General features: G+C 43.6%; 1 protein-coding gene across 8 annotated transcripts in view; it reads left to right on the forward strand.

The window, feature by feature from the left end:
* The window catches only part of LOC124233492 (serine/threonine-protein phosphatase 6 regulatory ankyrin repeat subunit B), a 291,043-nt gene that overhangs the window by 112,261 nt on the left and 160,083 nt on the right, over positions 1-18,699 (forward strand). The window contains exon 1 of one of the 8 annotated variants that reach the window (XM_046650632.1): positions 18,281-18,298. The exons of the other annotated variants lie outside the window; for them this stretch is intronic. The gene's annotated coding sequence lies outside the window, so the exon portion shown is untranslated. Of the gene's footprint in view, positions 1-18,280; positions 18,299-18,699 lie in introns of those variants that run through there. 8 annotated transcript variants of the gene reach the window in all.

Consider the following 18,699-nt stretch of genomic DNA (forward strand, 5'->3'; position numbering starts at 1 on the left):
TCGGCTCTCACCGAGAGTTGCTGCATAGGAATGCAGGCGCAGTGTGGCCCAGACTTTTTAAGTTTTTAAGAGAAAATACAGGAAATCTCTAAATTGTTAAATGTTGGTTCCAAAAAAATGATCCAACATTGTTCGGGCCAAAGAAAACACATCCCTGGGCCAAATCTGGCCTGCAGGCCACCGTTTTGCTAACTGTGAATGAGATCAGCAAATATACAGCAGTTAAGGTTTCTCTGGCCACCTGCCTCTGGAAATCTAAAGCATGGTCCTGAGGCCGAGGGCCCAGTGTTCTAGGGAGAGAGTGGCCTGTGTTCTCCAAGCGTTGACAGCACTTCTGGCTCACTAGGCAGCAGGGAGGCTGGTGGTCCCTTCACAGCCCTGGGAGGGTGCTTTTTGTCCTGAGGGTAGGTGCCAGTCTCTCAGCACATGCCGGCAATCCTGTCACAGCCTCTGCTCCTTGCTGGCCCACTGCCCAGGGTGTGGGGCTGTGGTTTGGAAGCTATGACCTGTGTCCTGTAGAGAATGATTCACGAACTCCAGACGGCACTGAGCAGGCTGCAGTGATGTGGCTTCACGGCCATTTAAAGTGTGTGAAGGCGGGTCTGGTTAGCATCATTCCTAATTATCCTCCCGGGGATGCTGAGCAGTTTGAGGCCCCATTTCTCCAGCCCTGGCCTTAGAGGTTGGAGAGCCATCCTCCGTGAAGTAGAAATCTTACAAGGCTATGTGATTTGCACTCTCTAGATAGTAGAGGTGGGTGTTTTGGAGCTGTGGAGACATTAAACATAAAGCATAACGGCATTAGTATTATTTTGCAATTGCTGGACATTTTTACAGCACAAAGAAAAATCTTGCAATTAAAACGTACACTTTGTAAATAGCTTGAGAATGTGAGCGTCTCTTGGATAAAGGGCTATGGCTCTTTTCTTCACATTTGACGTTAAATTTGGGGAGAGGATGTAAATGTGAGGAAATGAGCTACGTTGTTCTTAGATGAAAAGAAGACTCAATTGTTTGAAAGTCGTGTATTCGTTCAGTGCAGTTGAATTGGGTGGTAGGACTTGGGGTGGCAAAACTTGACAAGATCGTTCTAAACTTTACCTAGAGGAATAAACATGTGAGAAAATTCTTGAAAAAGAAAATCAATGAGGGAAGAGTTCTACAAATATATTAAAACAAATTGTAAAAGTATAGCAATTAAAACAGTGTGTTACTGGCACAGGAATAAACAATCAAATTAGAGGAACAGATTAGAGAGTCCAGAATTAGACCCAAGTGTATGTGGACATTTGGTATAAAATAAGGACGCATTAGAAACCACTGGGACAAGATGGATTATTGAGTGAATTGTGTTGAGACAACTGGCTGGTAAAAAGCTGAACCTTCCCCTAATTTCTCATACCAAGATAAACTTAGAGGTAGAAAATTAAAAGATGAAAGTAGTGTAATACAACAAGGGGGGGATATTTTTTCAGTGTTGGTGTGGGGAAGGATTTCCTAAGCATAATGGCAAAGATAAAGACCATAATGGAAAAGTAAATACCTTTCAACATATAAAAACTGTAAACTTTTCTATATTGTCGCTATATACAAGGCTAAAAGATAAAGATATGTATAATATGTGTGAAAAGTGTTAATGTTCCTAATATATGAAGAACTCTTGCAAATTATTTAGAAAAAGATAAATAGCCAAATAGAGAAATGGGTGAAGACCATGCAGAGGACTCTCACCAAAGGAAAAATGCAAATAGCCAACACGTATGAAAGGGTGCGGTCCAACCTCGCCTGAACTCTAAGAGTTCAAATAAAACAGCCGCCCGTCATCTGTACCCGTCAGATCAGCAAGGGTGAAAATAGGCTCTCAAGGAGGGTGTAAACAAAGGGATGCTCTGAGGCCTATGAGGGGAGTGTCATTTCTACCAGCCTTTGGAGGGCAGCTGGGCGTCTATGTCAACATTCCGATTGTGCACACTCTGACACAGCAACACCACGCCTGGGAATTTGCCCTCAGGGAAATCACTGGACAACTTTATATGTATAAGAAGGTTTGTTGCTGTGTGCTTTATAATAAGAAGAAATTAGAAGTCACCAGTAGTTTATTTCTTAAATTTGTTACAGTACATCCATATGTAGTAATATCACACTATTTTTTAAAAGAGTGGTTTGTATCAATTTTTACTTATTACATATATTCATTGATAGGTAAGATCTTCAAGATATATTTTTGAGTGAAACAGCCTGTTGTTAAACAGTATTTATCATGTGTATATATAAATATAAGAAGAGATCTAGAAGAATGTTCTCCAAAAAGTTAATTAAGGTTGAATCTAGATAGTGGGATTTTTGCTTTTTTCTTTATCCATTATGTATTATTAATATTTTTAACAGTGACCATATATTATGTTGATAAGTGGTAAAAACCAATACATTTATATAAAACACATGTACACAGTAAAGCCAAAAAACCAGGTTCCAAAGTTGCCCATATTTAGTATAAGGATATAACTTTTTTTTTAAAGATCGGCACCTGAGCTAACAACTGTTGCCAGTCTTCTTTTTTTTTTTTTTTTCTGCTTTTTCTCCCCAAATCCCCTCAGTACCCAGTTGTGTATTTTTTAGTTGCGGGTCCCTCTGGTTGTGGCATGTGGGATGCCGCCTCAGCATGGCTTGATGAGCAGTGCCATGTCTGTTCTTGGGATCCGAACCCATGAAACCCTGGGCCGCCGCAGCGGAGCGTGTGAACTTAACCACTCTGCCACAGGGCCAGCCCCAGGATATAACTTTTAAAATGTACTTATTGTATTTGTCTGAATAAGTGTAGAAAACACTTGAGTGGCAAGGTGCTTATTACCCATACTGTGTGCTGCCATCTTTTATCACATGACGAGGGCCTTTCTCGTGGCTTTAGCCGGGGCCTGAGGAAGTGGTGGTGGGAGCTATTCCATCTCAGTAGAATCCTTTCCTTCTACCATCATGCTCCCCCTTTTTGGAGGAATTTCAGGGGGGACCTCCTTACCTGGTGTTGAAGACTGAAAATGTGTATGGACGAGATTCTAGATGGCAATATCATAAAATTTAATGTATTTTTACTTAGGAGTATGAATCACATTTTATCTGATAAATTATGGAAAAATAATTTTTGATTGTTTTGATTAGGATAAAAATCAAGTAAAGGTTTCCAGACATGTTTTTGGTTTTCTTTGTTTTTTAATTTCTTTTACAATGACAATTTACTTATAATCAGAAAATTTTTTAAGCTTTGTGGAAAAGAGGTAACTCATTTTTAAAATGAATTGGGCAGATATAACCGCATACCCAGGTTATTCCTGAAAGACATGCTTAAATTAAAAGGATGTAAGGCAGGGGCAGGCCAGGTGGCGTAGTGGTTAAGTTCACACGCTCTGCCTCAGTGGCCCAGGGTTCGCAGGTTTGAATCCCAGGCCCGGACCTATAGCACTGCTCCTCGGCCCACACTGTGGTGGCATCCCACATAAAATAGAGGAAGATTGGCACAGATGTTAGCTCAGGGCCAATATTCCTCAGACACATACAAAAGGATATAAGGTATATTTTAGATCAATTGGTTATGCCAGCCCTGATTTTTACCAAGGATGTATACTTTCAGTTTCAAATGTTAAATAACTATATAATTATGACAACCAGAAGACTTTCCAAGTGTAGTTTTATAGATCTGTTATTATTACAACTGACTTGAAAAGAAAGAAATGCCAAGAGCTTAAATGAATGTTGCTCAGTTAGGGTGGAAGCCTGGGCGGGGAGGGGGTGTTCCCTGGGAAGTTGCATAGCTGGTTATAGTCATGTCACTTGCCAACTTTCTGCTTAAAGGATGTTCCTGCAGTCAGTCTAGGACGCCTGTGGGTTTCTTGCTGTGGACTTTCTAAAGTCACGCAAGTGTAACGCAGGTCACCTTCTTCTTCATCGGCTCCCTTTCTACACTCCTTCCAGGCTTTCCCCACTCCCACATGTGCATATTCAGAGCTTCTCATATAACACCTTCACAACTAAACTTTGTATGTCTCTGCTTGATCTCTCTTATTTGTTGGCATGTAATGCATATCAGTCACACCGAAATGCAAGTATGGCGTAGTGAAAAGGACACTGGGCTAAGCTCAGAGGCAGAAGCCTTGGCTTCTGTGTCCTTGAGCAGTTAATCTGCTCTGGCCTCACTTCTCTGTCTACAAAATGGGCATGATAAACTTTTTATAAGATTATGATTAGGGAGATGAAATGATATACCTGTATCAGTTAGGATTAGTTTTGGCTGCGTTAGACAGAAAACCAATAACAGTAAGATAGTAACTTTTAGTAAAATAGAAGTTTATTTTACTAAAATTTAATAGTTTTGAGTAAAGTAGAAGTTTACTTATTTCCCACATACAACAAGTCAGAGATAGGCTGTCCAGGAGTAGCGTGATACTCCACAGTGGGACGAGTCAATCTTTTTCTCTTTGTGCTGCCATCCTTGGCATGTGGCTTCCAAGTCATTGTCCAGAATGACCACTTGAGCTTTAGCCATCACATCCAAATTCCAGCTAGCAGGAAGGAGGAAGGTGGAAGAAAGATATGCCCCCTCTCTTTAAAGACACTTCCACTAAGGACACTATTTCTTTTTTTTTTTTTTCGAGGGAAGTTAGCCCTGAGCTGACATCCACTGCCAATCCCCCTGTTTTTGCTGAGGAAGATTGGCCCTGAGCTAACGCCCATGCCCATCTTCCTCTACTTTATATGTGGGACGCCTGCCACTGCATGGCTTGATCAGTAGTGCGTAGGTCTGCTCCCAGGAACTTGCAAACCCCAGGCTGCTGAAGCAGAGTGCACAAACTTAACTGCTACACCACCAGGCTGGCCCCAGGACATGATTTCTTATATTTTGTCCAGAACCTCATCAGATGGCCATGTACTCAACTAAAAATCACTGTCTGTTATGAAGGAAATAGAGATGTTGGAGCAAACCAGCAGTCTCTGCCATGGTAGGTAAGAGATTTGTGTGACCTAGGAAATGCCTAAGTACAAAAAAATATCATTTATGTATTTTGCCATGAGGCAACCTCATCTACATTCATCCATTCACCAAAAGTTTACTAATACCTCTGGGGGTGTATAGCGCTAGAGCTGACACTCATTATCCTTCCTGGTGTATTTCTTAGTCAATTTATGTTATCTCCAAAAGAAGGCTTGAGGGATTCATGTAGCTGGGAGTTGTTTTTCTCCTGCTTGGCTGAGTGTGTGGGAACAGAACATCACTAAGGTACCATATCCCTTTCTTTGGGAGGAGGGAGGGGGAAGGGTGATACTGGAGCAGGTAATAATGGCAGCTCACTAGCTCCCCAGTGCAGACACTGTGTTGTTTTTCCCTCCAGCTCCTAGAGGTCCTGTCTTTTTCATCAATGCTTCATGTTGATTTGCATCTTCGGTCCTCACTTGTCTTGTATATATGCCTCTCCCCCTATTTAAAACACACATGTTGGACTGGCTCTTCATCTTCTGCCTTTCTCTCTCTCAAATAGGGGACACTCAGTGTTTGAACAGGTATGTATTTTATTTTGGAAGCAAAGATAGATGGATGGGTGGATGGATAGATAGGTAGGTAGGTAGATAGAGATAGATAGATAGATAGATAGATAGATAGATAGATAGATAGACAGATAGCTAGATAAAGAAAGCATGTATAACCCAGTGGTCAGGCAGCATTGTTCACTACTGGCTGTTTCTCAGGGGGCCCAATATGTGCAGGGCTCCTAAGGAAATAGGATCTGTAACCACAGGCCCAAGATACTCCATGTGGAAGGGATCTGGAGATGTCCGACATTCTTTCTCCCAATATTCCTGGAATTGATGGTAGTGGGCCTTCTTCTTTTTAATCTTCTTGTTTTATTATGAAAATTTTCAAACATTCAGAAAACAACCATGAGCTCACCACAGAGCTAACAAAAGTGTTAACACTTTTCCATATTTACTTAAAACAAAATGAAATTTTGTACATGTGGAGGTTTTTCCCCACATAAACACACCCTTAGTGTCATTTGTGTCTTTGAATAAAATACCACCTTATCTGGAGCTTCCTGTGTCAAATAGCTCCCCTCTGTCAGCCTCTAACCTCTTCTTGCTGGCACTTTTCACCACCTGAGAGACAGTATATTTATTTGTTTGTCTTCTGAGCATCTCCCTTCCACTAGCGTGTCAGCTCCATGAGAGCCGGGATGTGGCTTTGTTCCTGTTGACGCCTCCTGGGCTCCAGGGGGGCTGGCACAAACTGGGAACGGATGAACACAGCTGAAGCCTCTTTCAGGCTTCCTGACCCGTCACCTCCCTCCCTGCCTCTCTGCCCCAGGGGAACCACTGTCCTGAAGTTTTGTCTATCCTCTCCATCCTTGTCTTCATAGACTCTAATTTTACTTATACCTTAAATCTGTGTGTGTGCATTGGGTCCATATGTGCCGGAGCAATAGATGGTGTTGTGTATCTGTAAAAACATTACATTTGCAAACACTCTATCCTCTGTAACTTGCTGTTTCTCACTCAACGTTATGTGTTGGAGATTTATCCATGTGGATATATGAGCATTTTCTTCATATATTTCATATTCCTACATTAATCCTTCTAGGATTTTATCACAGTGGGTCCATTCTTGGCCAGAGACTTTTAATCATGTCTATATCACCCTTCTGTCAGGGACTGTATGAGTCTGACCTGTGGTAACAATTGTAACAGACCTAGAAATGGGTTGGAAAAATGATTAAGATGATAAATTTTATCACAGTTAAAAATTTTAAGAATTTATCAAATTGTACACTTGGAAAAAAGTAAGTTAGAAGGGGGACCAAGTAAGGGTATTCAATAAGGATCGTTCTCTTTGTAAAAATAAGATCATTGTACGTGATACTTTTACAGAGTGAATTTTACTCTGCACCAGTGAATACATTTAACTGTAAAATTCTATTTTTCCAGGAATTGTCATTTTGTTCTTGTCACCTTTGGAAATAGAATTTCCTCACGGAAGACATACAAATGGCCAATAGGTGCATGAAAAGGTGCTCAACACCACTAATCACCAGGGAAATGCAGATCAAAACCACAAGGAGGTATCACCTCACGCCTGTTAGAATGGCTATTAGCGAAAAGACAAGGAACAGCAAATGTTGGTGAGGATGTGGAGAAAAGGGAACCCTGTGTGCTGTTGGTGGCAATGTAAACTGGTACAGCAACTATGGAAAACAGTGTGTAGGTTCCTCAAAAAATTAAAAATAGAACTACCATGTGATCCAGCTATCCCACTTCCGGGTGTAAATCCAAAGGAAATGAAAACAGGACGTGGAAGAGACGTCTGCACTCCCATGTTCATTGCAGCATCACTCACAATCGTCTAGATATGGAAACAAACTAAGTGGATGGATAAACAGATACATAAAATGTCGTGTATATACAATAGAATATTATTCAGCCTTAAAAAAGAAGGAAATCCTGTCATTTGTGGCAACGTGGATGAACCTGGAGGGTACTATGTGAAGTGAAATAAACCAGACAGAGAAAGACAAACACTGCATGGTATCACTTACACATAGAATCTAAAAAAAAATGGGAAACTCATGAGGTGATAGGTGTGTTAATTCGAAAAATCTTCACATTGGACTCTTTAAATATCTTACAATTTTATTTGTCAGTTATACCTCAATAAATCTAGAAAAACAAGAAGATAGAATTCTTCTTCTTATATATTTCAATATGCGGTTCTCTTGTATTAGAAAACCTTTAATGGTTCTTCTCTCAAGGAAGGAAATCTAGAGAATAAATATGTTGAGTTGTCCTAAAGTAATAATCAGAATTCTTGGCTTTCGACAAGATTCTAAATGTCAGAGAAGTCTGTTTTTGCTCTAACATGACATCTTGACTTCAGACACAGAATAACAGCAGTGCCTGGGTTTTCTTTAGGACACACTGAAATGTCTTCTTTCTGAGCTTCCTAGTGAAAGAATACTTGTTGGAGGACGAAGTTTTATGGATAATGCTTTTGGTAGATTTTGTAGATATAATTGAAAAAATTAAGGAAGATTTTACCACCCGTAATTTTGAATAATGACTCAGCAGTCCTTGGTTAAATATAAAACTGTTCTAGAAAGATCACATGATTGACCCTGTTTTGCATTTTGCTCATAAAAATCCACCAGGGCTGTACAATGACTATCTTGTTTCTAGAGAGAGAGTCAGACTCTAGTTAGCTATTTAGCAATTTCAAAGCAGGCTTTGTTACTGCATTTCTTAAATTTGATTGGGATATTTCCTCGAGCCCTATTAAACTTGAATATTTAAAAAGTATATTTAACACATGTGGCAGTTAAGTGAGCTATCTGACCATGGCTGTTTCACATCGTCTGTTCAGTCGGCAGACATTTAGTGAGCATCCACCATGTTCCCAGCACTGCGCCGGGAGCTGGGTCTGTGGGATGAATAGGACAGGGTTCCTGTCCTCCTGAATCACATAATCGGGTGGCTGAGACAGATGTTTAACCAAGTTATCAAAAGGAATTGTCAGTGCTACAATAGAAGTAGAAATGTTCTGTCACTGTACCCTCCCTGTGTGGCCACGAGTCCTAGAGCAATAGAGCACTGCCGTCAGTGACACTGTCAGGAAGTGCGGGGGTGGGGATGGTGGCGGAGCTGTTGAGCCCACCCACCATCTTTATCAACCTCCTTCTCCAAGCTACTACTACTGCTAATGGTAATGATAATAACAGTAATTTTTTATTTGGGCAGTTGATGTTTTCTCAATCTTATATAAAGTATGACTAAAAACATCTTTAGAAACTTTGAATTTTATTGAATTAAAAGAATAGACTTTATTTTTTAGAGCAGTTTTATGTTCACAGTAAAATTGAGCAGAAGGTCCAGAGATTTCTCATATACGCACAGCCTCCCCCATTATCAACATCCCCCAACAGAGGGATACATTTGTTACAATCCACGAAGGCACAGTGATACATCATTGACACAAAGTCTGTTGTTTACATTAGGGGTTCACTCTTGGTGTTGTACCTGGATGGGTTTTTTTCCTTTTTTTTTTTTTTTTTTTGAGGAAGATCAGCCCTGAGCTAGCTACTGCCAATCTTCCTTTTTGCTGAGGAAGACTGGCCCTAAGCTAACATCCGTGCCCATCCTCTTCTACTTTATATGTGGGATGCCTACCACAGCATGGTGTGCCAAGTGGTGCCATGTCCATACCCGGGATCCGAACCGGCAAACCCCAGGCCACCGAGAAGCGGAACATGCGAACTTAACTGCTACGCCACTGGGCCGGCCCCTGGATGGGTTTTGACAAATGTGTAATGACATGTATCTACCATTATAGAATCATACAGAATAGTTTCACTGTCCTAAAAATCCTCCGTGCTCCATCTATTCATCCCTCCTCCCGTTTTACTGAATTTTACGTACAACCTAAGTAAAAAGTTTGCCTGAAATGTGAAAGCGGCTCCAGCTAGACTGGGACGCCGAAGCCCTCCCAAACACATTCTGGAATCGCCGCTGAATATGTTGGCTCCTTTGGTTATCCCTGCCTCTCTGTGAGAGCTGCCCTGTTTAGCACAAATGCCCAAGGTTTATGTCAGGCTCTGTGGCATTAAATCCTGCAGTTTCAAAACCAATGAATGTGTTGGATGTGTTCACGGCCAACTCGTTGGTCACCACCCTCCCTCTCCGATCGCACTTTGACCGCTTTCATCTTTGCAGAAAGGTCGGAAGTCCCCAAACAGACCTGCCTCTGTGCTCGTGAGGGTTGGGGGTCTTCTGTGCTCCAGATGTCAGATCACAGCACAAACAGACCTATTTGCTTTTAGGAAAGCAAATGTTTTCTGTGTTCAACTGAGCTTCTAAAATTTCATTAAGAAGCTAATCATTAGTCCTGATTAAGTAAACACTGGATGTTTGGCATGAATATTTTAGCTTCCTATTTCCATGCTGGCTCAGCCTTTTCAAGGTTACTGATTGTCAGCTGGGACCAATAATTTTTCAGTCACCTGTGCAGTTCTCCACTTCATCATCAGAGAATCCCACCCATCCCCCCTCCATCAACTGGGGAAGAAAACCAAGGCTCTCCCAGAACCCCAGACATGAAGCTGGTTCTCCGATGCTCATTGGAGGACTGAACTCTGGATAGTGACTCTCACTCCAGTACAGGACAAGAGACTCAACTCTGCTTCTCTTTCTAATTCAACTTGAAATTGCCGTCATTTTCTATCCTTCCATATTTGCCTTTATAAACATTTCAGGCTTTAACAAAGATCAGATTCTTTTTACCGATATTAAAAATATATATGAAGACGTGCTTGGATATTAAGCACTTATTTTCCAATCTAGGAAAGAGCAAAAGAGATAAAGATGCACAAAGCTTAAAGCAGTTGCCGCCAGTGACTCAGACGTTATTAATATCTCTTGTAGGCACAGTGAATTGGAAAGGTGTTAGAAAGATTTTCTCTGGAGAAGAATACATTAGGACAACATTTCCCAAAGTGTTTCTCAGAGTCCAGAACAAATCTGACAAGTGTTTAGAAGAGGGAGAAAAGAGATTTCATGGCTAAATAAAATTGGGAAGTGCTGCTGCAAATTTCCCTGTGTTTTAGGGTTTACCATGCATATTGTCATATCAAAGGCTCTGAGAATTCCTGCCATAAGGAAACCTGTTCAACTTTCTTGAACAAGTGTTTTCCAAAGACATTAGGCTTCGAATGCCTATGTCTTTTTTTTTCTCTTTCAGTTTTAACCTGACACCTGGAACTGTCCCTCAGAACCAGTGGAATACACTTATACTTTGGGACAGACTGTCATCGGATAGGAGTCTCTGGAATAGTCTATGGGCACGGTTCTCAAACTTGAGTGTGCATCAGAATCCTGGAAGTTATGAAAATATGGGTTGCTGGGCCTTGCCTAGAGGTTCTGATTTGGGACGTCCGGGGCGGGGCCTGAGAATCTGTATTTCTAATAAGTTCCCAAGTGATGCAGATGCTGCTGGTTGTGGACTGCACTTTGAGAACCACAAGTCCATGGTCGGACTGGAAGGAAAACAAAAGTTCCGGGGCTAGGGGTGGTACTACAGGGGTGCTGCTATACCGTGTGCAGGTTAACATGCTCGTTCCGCCTATACTGATTGAACCTGCTGTGTGCCAGGCGCCAGGCTAGGTGCTGGGGGTACACTGGTGGGGGACGCAGGCCTGGTCTTTGCCTTCAGGAGCTTTCAGTGTAGTGAAGATACGGGCAGTAAACAGGTGAAGGGAGTGAGTCACTCGGTCCATCTAAGTCGAGAAGACCGCTGTGAAGGAAGCCCACCATGTGCTCTGATCCTGAACAGAAGGTGGTCAGGAAAGATCTCTCTGAGTGGCAGTGACATTTAAGCTGAAACTGGCCATGAGAAACAGGGGCCATGAGAAGGTGGGGTTATGTCCAGTCTGGATAAAGATACGAGCAAAGGCCCTGAGGGGTGGGGGGGAGAGAGTGGCAAGTTCCAGGAGATGAAAGAAGGCCATTGTGGCTGGAGGACAGTGAGTGAGAGAAAGTGGAAGAAAAGGAGTTTGGAGGGGAGACAGGGCAGGGCCAGGTGATCAGAACTGAAGTGAAGGGCTTAGATTTCATTCTAAATGCAAAAAGTTCTGATAAATACTTTAAAAAGTCACCTTGGGTGTTGGGTGAAGGGAGGATTGAGAGGGAAGGGTAGAGGCTGTGAGGCCAGCCGGAAGCCCATAGCTGGAGAGAGGGTGGAAATGCCCAGTGTGGAGCAGGGCGGTAGCTGTGGGCAGGGCCGCGTGCATTCATGAGCTCTAGGGGGCGCCACTCCGTGGATTACTTGTATCTGCTAGAGGTGGAGAGGCGGGGGTTGCTTCCAGGTGTATCACGGGGGTAGCACATACAGGATTTGCCGATGGGTTAAATGTGAGGGCCAAGGAAGAGAGAGGTACCCAGAATGACTCCTGGGCTCCTGGCTTGAGCAATAATAAATAGAGAAGGGAAGAGCTGTAGGAGGAGGAGGAGCCAGTTCATTTCTGGGAGAGGGAACAGAATTCAAGAACTACTTTTCGAGGGACACTGAAGTGACCGTAGCCACCATTATCCTGCAAATATAGTATTTGGCCATTTACTGGTATACAAAAGAAATGATGTTGGGGTTTAATAAATATTCTCATTTGAGAGTTGCTCTGTATATCATGTATGAATGGCTCCCTGGTTGCCCTGAACTAGAAAACATATAAGGCCGTTTAACACTAAACATAATGTTGTCTTTCTCTAATAATTCAGAGAACACTTCAGAATCTCACAGAGACTGTTACTATTGCTGTGTGACAAACCACCCTACCATTTAGTGGCATAAAGCAGCCATTTTATTATGCTCATGGGTTCTGTGGGTTAGGAGCTCAGACAGGGCATAGCTTCTCTCTGTTCCATGATGTTTGGGCTCAGCTGGAAAGACTTGTCAGCTGGGGGGCTTGACAGATGGGGCTGGAATCATCTAGAGATGTCTTCACTCACATGTCTGACGGTTGATGCTGGCTGTTGGCCTGCACACCTGCTTGTGGCCTCTCCACATGGCCCGGCTTCCTCACGGCTGGGCACCTACAGGGTAGTTGAACTTCTGATGTGGCAGCTCAGGGCTCCAAAGGCGAGTCCTCATTGCAAAGATCTTGAATGTCTCAATTACACCGACAGGTGGCTGAATTCGTGTTCTGCTTAATAGAACGCCAGATAAGAAAGAGGTTGCTGTGCTCAGCGTGATGCCTCGGGGATAATTTGACTTGTAGGGAAGAAGAGCCTGGTAAAGATGGCTGTTTTGCATTGAACCAGATGACAGAGATGTTCTCACTTTGGCTGTGAGCCAGTCATGTGGTAAACAAGTACTTTTCCAGTCTCTTCCACTTGCCCAGCCCCGAGAGGTGAAGCAACCAAGCATAGTTCATGCTTATCGGATGGTAAGAGGATGTTTATAAACTAGGACATATAAGAACAGGTTGGAATTACGTAAAAACATTACCTGGACACAGATTTCCCCGAACCTCTGCTTTTAGATCCATTCTGGTGGGCTTCATCCATGAAGTAGTAATGCACAGTGTAGAAATTATTCTTGATGTGGATTTTGCGCAGCCTTCAAAGATTGGAAGATGCCAGTCTGAGTTGCATGGTCGAGGCCTAAGGTAAGATCCTTGGTCTAAGGCAGTAGATTCCAAAAAGGGGAGTATAGGCATCTCAGAAAGTGTGCAAGGTGATCCGCTGGGGGCCATGGAATACCTACTTCTAGTTCTTAAAATAATTTTAATTTATATTTTTGTGCATATTTTATAGACTGTTAAATATGATAATAAAGTAGTGAGTTATGAAATTTATGAATGACTAGTTAAATAAATAATTTCGTTTGTGCTCAAAAAATTGTTTTTCTGCTGACAGGGCAGTGCTTGAAGGCAGGTCTTATCACATTTATGCTTTGAAGCTAGTGCTTTTCAAACTTTATTATGCACACAAATCACCTAGAGAAACTTGATTGTTCTCAGCTCAGTGCAAGAGTGATTCGACTTTGGGGAACTGATTTGCGCTATCTAAGCTCATGAGAGACTGATTTATAAACCAAAATGCCAAATTTATTAATTTCCGTTAGCTTGAAAACTAGACCTATTGTTTATGCATGTTGTGCTTATATTCTTGGACAAAGTGATTTCTCTCAGGATACTGAATGTCAGACAAGAACCTTGAACTAGAAAGAAAGTTTTTGGTCCCCACGGGATATTTTCAAGAAGCCAGTGCAGTCTAGTGGAAGGTTTCTTCTTGGGATGCAGCATAGAATATGGCTAAGAGTGTGAGCCCTGGTGGCCACACTGCCTGGGTTCCAGCTGTGGCTCGGCTGCCTACCAGGTAGGCAGCTGAACCCACAGTGTGACCTTAGGCTAGGTAATTAACCTCTCTGTGCCCCTGTTTCCACATCTGTAAAATGGGGCTACTCATAGTTCCTATCCACTCTGAGCATAATCCATGGAAAATGCTTAGATCAGGGGCTGGCACATGTTAAGAACTCCATCAATGTCGGTGATTCCTCTCTAAGGATGTTTCTTTCTAAAGAATTTAATTTTTGCCTAGAATCAGCAACTCCTACTTCTCTAGACTTTTCTTATCACATAACATCCTCTTTTTGGTATTCCTCGATTTCACTTGGAGCCTTTGTCAGTTCAGTATCTGAAGCCCTTCTAGAATAGGGATGCTTCCTCCTTCATCTGTGAATGATGGAACCTGCCACAATGCCTGGCTCTCAAACCCACCCATAACATTTATGGCATCACCTGTGCCTCAGAGCACGTCTCTGGATTGCAGTTTATTTGGTCCAAATGGTACTGCTTTTGTTCAAAGGCTTGCGCACACTTAGAAGGAAAAGTACAGATCCCAGTTGTCAACTCAAAAGCGTTCAGAGTTCAGCAAGTGGTGCCAGTGTGTAAAGATGGGCGGGGGGGGGGGGGGGGGGGCGTGGGCTGTGCTGAACTGGAGCGTTAGTGCCCCAAGAAAGACATTCCAATTTAGATTTTAAAAACCTCTGTGCCAGCCAAACAGAACATCTCTGTGCAGATTTGGGTCCCATTTTTGAGCCCTGGTATAGATTGAAACAGGTGTAGATGACAGCTTACACATGCATGTTTATTGCCTTTACTAAAGCATGAACTTAAGGGCAAGAACAGTGTCGTTTCTCTTTGTCTCAAACCCCTCTCCCCAGGCCCTTATGAAACTTATTAGAAAATCCTGTTTATTTTAAAAAATAAGTCAAATCATTTCCATTATCACTATGTCATTTTAAGTGTATTATCTAAAATAAATCCAAGTTTAAATGCTGTCACATATAAAGACATGCTCATCATTAGTATTAAACATTTCTTTCATTGGTTAGGTTTTAGGGTACATGGTTCCTGATGCTATATATGCCAACACCTTCTCTCATCAGTAACCTTTCCACAAATTGTGTTTTGTGGTGGGTTACTCCTGGGAAAACTCCAGCAGTCAGCTAATGTGTCAACTGTCTTTTAGAGACAGAACTGCGTTTTCTGAGCTTCTCTGGTGTTCCAGGGCTCTTCTTACTGGTCTCCTGGTTACCAGTCTTTATTCCTAGCTGCTCACAGATGCTCGCCCACAGGAAACGAGATGCATCCTGTGACCTACTCGCTGTGGTCGGTCCTCACTCCACCTTTCTGTCACCCCAGTAATTACAGGTGGCTGTGGCAGCAATTAGATTTTGTTCACCAAAGATGAAAGGCTTGTCCGGTCAGCTCCTCTGTCAGGTGACACCTCCCACATTGTTGAGCATATTTTGATTTTGTTCATCTGATCCTGAGCATCTCCAGTCACAGGACCGACTAGAGAGAATGTTTATCTGGCCCTGGGACATAGGATTATCTCCAATCACAGGACTGACTAGAAAGGATGTTTATCTGGCCCTTGGACATATTTTCCCTCCTCCTGTTTGGATGGTGCTATCTTGATGACCCTGGAATTTAGGTGAGACTAAGTGGACACCAGATCCTTCCTACTCCTGTGCCCACCCTGGCTCTCTCGCTCTTTCCATCAGCCCTCCAGGATGGGCATGTTGGGGAAAGAGTAAAAACATGTATTAGATCATACCAGCCAGCCTTGTTGAGCACTAACCATACACTAGGAACTGTGCCAAGAGCTTTGTTAGCATCATTTCATTCCATCTCACAAGTCCCCAGGAGGTAGGTACTGTTATTTTCCCCATTTTACAGACAAAGAAACAGAGGCTCCGAGGAGGGTCCAGTGACTTGCCTGAGGTCATATGGCTCTAGGTGGCAGGGCCAGGATTTGAACCTGCCTCTTCTGCCTCCAGGGCCCCCTAGGTTGTCCTGCCATCCTCAGAGGTGGCTAAACTCAAGGCAGAATCAACTACGTGTAAACCAAGTCAGGGGCCACGGAGGGAGGGACTGCTACTTCTGAGAGATGTTGCTGGGAAGGCGTTGCTGGGAGGTCCTGGGGGAGGTTGAGGGCTGGGCCTTCTAAAATAAGTGAGACATCTTAGGGGTAGAGAAAATGCGGAGGAGGAGGCAGTTCTGGTTAAGAGGCAGGCCTGACTGAGCAGAGGCCTGGTGCCAGGAAAGCCAGTGCTCTGGGGCTGGGAGGGGTCCCTTGGCGGGGGATGGGGTTGAGAGGGATGGGCGGTAGGAGCAGTAGGAGGTGCCAGAATCCTGTCGCAGGATGACCTTCCTCCTCCCGTAGAAAATGGACAGTGATCATCACCGCGCATGCTCAGTGTGGAGGCACAGCCCGCCCTTCTTTCTTCCAGTGAAGAGACAGTGCTGTGGGACAGGCCTCTCCTGAGAGCTGCTCTTTAGCTGGGGGAAGTGCATGACCTTCCTGACCCCACAGTGTGGCCTGGAGAACAGAGGGAAAAGGCTTCTTGTATCAGGCCTTCCTGGGAACTGCAGGAACACACAGCTGCGCTTTCCTCCCTCCACTCCAGCCCCCTCATCCCGACACCCTTGACCTTGTGCTGCCAGAGAGGGGTCTTGCTTCCCAGACACAGCTGATAGCATCGGAGGCTAGGTATGAGCTGAGGAATGTAGAAAGTTTCTGCTCAGGCAGGTTGGAAATAAAGTTGTTTCTCACCTTCTGGATAGAATTTTCCAGGAACTCTGGTCCTAGCTGAGTGACTTGGCTGGTCTGGGATCTGGATTCTCCAGCACACCTCAACCTCTTTGGGAAACCCATCCTTCTGGGAAATTCTTGAGGGGTTGAAAAGAGTTAGATAGCACCTGTGACCCTGCTTTCTTCTCTTGTCCTTTATAAAGCACTTTGATGGAACCACTCTCCACTGTAATCTCGTCAACCCTCTCCTTTTAAGACATGATGTTAGTTTTCCCCATCACCAGCCCCCTCCCCAGCACTGGGCCTGCACTGGCCTGTTAATAAAGATTACCAAGACGTGCCTTCTACTTTCTATGACTCTGTTCCAACATCTAGATTTCCTAGGCCTGGAACAATTCCACACTAGTAGTTTCATCTTAATGAGAGCCTCTAATCATTTCATACACAAGTTTGGGCTAGCCAGAGACAAGGAAATAAATGTTCCACATTAAAAAAAATTCAGTGTTGGTTCCCTACTTCCACAAGCCACTGAGTTCCCAGAAGCTGGCATTTGTAGACTGGCCCTGGACATTAATGTCCCTCTCTGGGTCTTACTGTAGGTGAGGTCTTAGAGAAACCCCAACTCCACAGCAGACAGCCATCATTGGAGAGGTCGCAGGTGAGTTTTCTTGATAAGGAATGCTAACTGAGCCTCATAGCTTCGTGTCACCAGTTTCTTAGCAATCTTCTCGCCCTCTGGGTAAATAAGGTACAAAACCAAGGCCCCAGTTGAAAACAACAGAATCGATAGTAAGTCTGATAGGGCTGAGAGTTCTGGGAAGGTCAAACAGCTTTGAAACAAGCCCAAGCCCTACCTGTGATGGACTTATGGGATTGCTATGTTCAATGAAGGTTAGAGATGGATGAGAGCCACAAACAACCATGGAACCCACCCATCCAGACTCTTCAGCATCCCTAACCCCTTGTAGACAACCAGTTCTCTGTCTCGCCACAGAAACCTGCTGGCCACCCTCATACAGACCCGTTTGTTTTATTGGGGTGTAGATTTTGATAAAGAGTCTAAGATAAATCAAGACGTTACCTCTTTTTATTCTCCCAAGAACCATATATTGAGCACCTACTGTATGCTAGGTTGATACAGAGATGAATAAGACTATCTCTGCCCTGAGCCTACAGCCTAGTTAGGGGGAGGCAGGAAAAGACAAGGGCAGACAATCAGTTGTGATGGTGCCATGATAGAAGACTGCAGAGTGGAGGGGGAGGCGTTGGGTAGAGGTTTCAGAAGAAAGGACATTTGAGCTGAGTGTGAAAAGATTCTTCCAGGTGATTCAAAAACCCCAAATCAGGGGCTCCCTGATTTGTGAATTTAAAGTAAAATGTGTCTTTATGTCAAATGTCCCTGCTTCTTCTCAAGAGGAAACTGTTGAGTGTCTCAAAGCCTCACGCTTTTGCATTTCCATCCATCTGCAGCTCGCCTTTGGTCAGGAGGTCACCACGGCCAGCAGTCATTGCTTTGGTGAGGAGATAGTAGGAGAAGCTCATCACATTTGTGGCAGGAGGAAATTCGGATTCTTAGAAATAAAATGTGCATAAGAAGGGGGCCAAAGTTCACAGAGCTCTGCTGTTTTGTCCAAGGTCCTTCAGGGAGTGGAAGCCTAAACATCTTGTCACGGTGAGAATGCGGAGAGAAATCATGGCAGGACAGTTATGCCTAAAACCTAAGCATATCTTCTTAGGGCTGAAGTTGGGAGTGATCTGGACTAGCATTGACTTATGGATTGTAGGGAGGAAAATATCACATACCAGAACATACTGTGGGCTAAGCCATCTAGCCAGGTGGATCACTAATGGTGATGTGGTCTCCTGGGGGATTTCAAGGCTGAGCATGAAGCATGAATCAATGATGGCTGGTGGATAGGAAGTGGGTGATGGAGTAGCCTCTACAAGCCGTGAGATCGTGGCAGGGTGGGAGCTAGTAAGTTGCCCTATGTATAGGAAATAGAAGGCTGATGTGCTAGTGAGATATGCCTGGGTCTGTTCCATCTCGAGGTCAGATTGCCCAGAGAGGGACAC

The sequence above is a fragment of the Equus quagga genome, unplaced genomic scaffold (genome assembly GCF_021613505.1).
Source record: "Equus quagga isolate Etosha38 unplaced genomic scaffold, UCLA_HA_Equagga_1.0 203_RagTag, whole genome shotgun sequence".
Lineage (NCBI taxonomy): Eukaryota > Metazoa > Chordata > Mammalia > Perissodactyla > Equidae > Equus > Equus quagga.